The sequence below is a fragment of the Pararge aegeria genome, chromosome 7, assembly GCF_905163445.1.
Source record: "Pararge aegeria chromosome 7, ilParAegt1.1, whole genome shotgun sequence".
NCBI lineage: Eukaryota > Metazoa > Arthropoda > Insecta > Lepidoptera > Nymphalidae > Pararge > Pararge aegeria.
Window position 1 is genome coordinate 11,969,420 of NC_053186.1, and position 4,005 is coordinate 11,973,424.

General features: G+C 32.8%; 1 non-coding gene across 1 annotated transcript; it reads right to left on the reverse strand.

The window, feature by feature from the left end:
* Positions 1–2,339: 2,339 nt before the first annotated feature.
* LOC120625486 lies at positions 2,340–2,458 on the reverse strand. The gene has a single exon (XR_005658813.1). It is a non-coding gene; the product is annotated as a 5S ribosomal RNA (ribosomal RNA).
* Positions 2,459–4,005: the final 1,547 nt, after the last annotated feature.

Genomic DNA, 4,005 nt, shown 5'->3' on the forward strand with positions numbered 1-4,005 from the left:
ATTATTCAAATTCAAATTCAAAAATAGTAATCCTGTAGACCCTTTTTTAATGTGAGGTGATGGTGATAACTGCATTTGTTAACTTAATACTAAAGGGTTCCAAGCGCCATGGTCTAAGTAGAGCCAACAACAAACTTAGCCGTGTTATCACCATCTCACAGTCGAATTAATGTAAGTTTTTCTGCAGATTGTATCCATTTATTTCAATCCTTCCATACAGGGTATGCACATGGTATGCACTAAGTGGGCAGATGATACGAGTATGAAATGAAAAAAAAAATCCAGTAAGAGTTATAAACTTAAGGATAGGTATTGTAAGATTTATAAAAAGCCTACCCTAAAGATTTTAAAGCGCATAGTGGAGATTTTCTTTATTTAAGATCATCTGGATACTGTGTGCATACCCTATACTCGTATGCACTTAAAAAAATGCACAAACAAACACACGAAACCGCTTACAATACTACTGCATATTATACCGTCGCCTTAAGGACTCGATTAAAAATACCCTTCTAATTTTCCGAGAATGTTTTGTTTATATTCTGGAGCAGGTTGGGTTACTACCATAAAAAAGGATACTTTGTATAACCTTATCGCAACTTTTATATTAAGTAACGCACCATCCAAGAGCTGATGGAAAATTTTGTGTGGAACTCTGACTTTATAATGTACTAGTAATTAAATTATCTAATTAGAAATATATTTTTTTATTATTATAAAAATGCCATATAATGTTCAGAAATATCTACTATATACAAAAATTACGTTATTTTAGAAGGAACCAAAGGGTTTGTAGATATAAGTTGCAAATTATATTTAAAACATTTATTTCCGCGAAAACGCAGATATATTAGAGTTTTAGTTAGTCCTTGTTACATAGCTAAAGATTATTAATTTTGGTATTGATAACAAAAAACTTAGCAACTGATAAATTGAAATCACAAAAAACTTGATATACGCAGAGATTTTCATGACGTGAATTTTGAATTTGAATTGAAAATAAATACTAATCTCTCTTAAGTAATGAATTAAAAAAAATATTTTTAATAATACATGAATTAAATATCATTAGATAAATACAATATTTTAGCAATTCTTTGTAACTAACATCATACTCGTACTTATTAAACTGTGGCAACGACTTCGCATTTCGCAACCTACGGATATTAAAAATTCTGAGGGAAGGTTTTTAAAAATGTACATTGATATCTTTTGTATCTCATATTATAGATATGATTGCTAATCAAATGATATTCATAAGATCTTTATATCTTTATCTTTACCTTACCTCTCCCTCTCTTCTTAACTACTTTTCTTCTTGCTGTGTTGTGTGATTGCTATGTAGCGATAAGGCCGCTAAATAGAATAGTTTGTGTTAAATTTTGCCTATGTGGTGTACAATACAAGTGTATTCATTAATTAAATCTTTAATGATTTCTCTATAAAAAAAATTGTATCGCCTATTGAAAACTTCCCATTAGCTCTTCAGGTAAGAGGTCAGTAGGTATTTTACACGGGGCTCGTGGAATTTAATATCAACGTTGTCGCTTAAAAATGTAAAGCATTTGTCTACATCTGGAACCCACGCCTTAATTAAGTTACACGAGAGTTTTAATAGGATATGAAATATTCCGGGAATTATAAGAATATCAGTAGGTTCTTTAAATCTCGAGAAAATATAATATTTTCGCTGGTAGCAGTTCGTTATTATGAAATCGTACGACTTATAGATGATTATAATATAAACTTATGGAAAATATCTTAACAAAATATATCAATATCTGAAGCCTATCACAGGCACTTATGTAGCGGTCAAAGATATATGTTTACATAATCTCAATAATATCCTACTCTAAACCATTGAGTCTAGGACGGACAGCTATCTATATATTATTATAATTTACAGAAGTTCCGCTAACATTGACTACAATCTCACCTGGTGGAAGCGGCCTAAATTCATATGGCAGTTTTCATAACTCGTAACCCTCATTGGTTTCAAGGCGGGATCGTTAAATACTAAATTGCTTGGTGGCAGTTTCTCGGTACCCTAACAGTAACTAGGGAATGTCCACCGCTGGAAATATAACCCAGGAATACAGGGAGGTCCCTGGAGTGTCGGTGAGCACTGTATACTTTACTTTAAGCCGCTGACCACTTTCGGAAACTTAAGCTAGACTCAACTCGTAGGTATATTAAACAACAACAGTTTCTCGTACACTAATAATTGCGAATGATTTCCAACCCACTAATTTTCCTTACTGGTATGAACTAAGAAGTAGAAATACGTACTGGTAGTTTTTAAGAGTGAATTATTTCTGAATGGGGGCTTATTAAAATAAAGCCAGCAACACGCGGTGTTCCCAGGAGGTCTCCCATCCAAGTACAGACCGCGCCCGATGTTGCTTAACTTCGGTGATCGGACGAGAACCGGAGTTTTCAACATGGTATGAACGTTGACGAAAGATGCATTGTATTGCACAATCAGAATATGATATTATATATCTGTCAGATAATATAAATACCTATCAATGGTGGCGTTAAATGGGCGAAAGGTGCAGAACTCCCTTGTGGGGTTGAGTGCCTATACGATTTTGCAACATAATTCCTAAGGTAATTCTGGACCTACCAATACATACATTTAAAAAATGTGTAAAAACACATCTAATAGACCGAGGTTACTATACATTTGATGAATTTCTTAATGACAAGGCAGATTGGCAGCAGCCAGCTTCGCTCTCATCTCCAGCAAGATAAAAAAATGATTGTAAATTTCTCAGTAGAATCTGCTTTCCGAAACGGTGCTTTCCGGTGGTAGAGTCACTACAAACCTAAATACTTGACGTTTCAAAAGTGCTTATAAAGTAGGCTTACTTGAAATAAATGAATTTTGAATTTTTTGAACGTTTAACGCAACCTTGTATAGTCACATTAGTAGTTTCACTTCAATAACATTAGTCCGTAACAGAGATTTATTTAAATTCGGTGAAATGTATGGTTTAGTTTAGAAAGAAACGAATTTCATTTTTTTACTAAAAGGTTAAATCAAAATGAGACCTAGTTACCCTTTTTAAATTCTCAATATCCTGCCAGAAGGCTAGGTTAAAATTTCATATAGCTATTCCAGAGACTTGTCGGAAAATAAAGAATAAAAACAGTAAAATAATTAAAAACCCTATTGGGTTATATAGTCTTTGAAATAAAATAATATAACGCACCCCTCACTGTCATAGTCCAATAGGATGGTAGATTCAACACGACCGGAAAGAGATCAATCAGTATCGAATTATATGAGCATTTAATAGAAGAGGCAATTAATTCGAAATCAAAGTTAGACACTTCAATATTTTTGTTTGTATAGAGGTTTTGGTATAGAGATAAATTAATTTTACGTTAGCCTGACGTCAGCGAAATGTGTTTCTTTTATCCAAGCTTAGGTCGAAAATACCGTAAATTATAAGACTTTATCCAAGAATATCAGAATGAAGATGTTTATTAAAGAAAAACCGAGCATGAATTTTTTGTACGAAGTATTTTCTTCGGGGGGTCTATTTCGAACAAGCTGACGCGACGTTTTGATAGATTGGCTTTGGGTAAATTGACATAAAAATAACGAGGTTAAATCATACTTTCAGTTTTTAGACTTTTTGGTCGTGTCCAAAGGCTTCTTTAGTGTTGTGGTTTCTTTTCCCTAAATTATTGGAGTTTACTCCTTATGAATCGATTTTCACATATAAGGCACCCGGTATGAGAAAAATGTGAGGAGTAAAATCTACTAATCTACTGATCTCGTAACGTTTTGCGCAAACATGCAACGTCGCTTTCGTTTAATAAACTTATTTTTCCTATTTAAGTTACCAAGGAAACCGAATAATATCTAGATAAAGAAACAAACACATAAGTGTATAGGACAGAGTGAGATAGAAAACATAATACATTTTTTTTACCTATTCTATTTACTATGGAAACTAAATAATAAAAATTACATTTATCCTAATAGTTCAGATA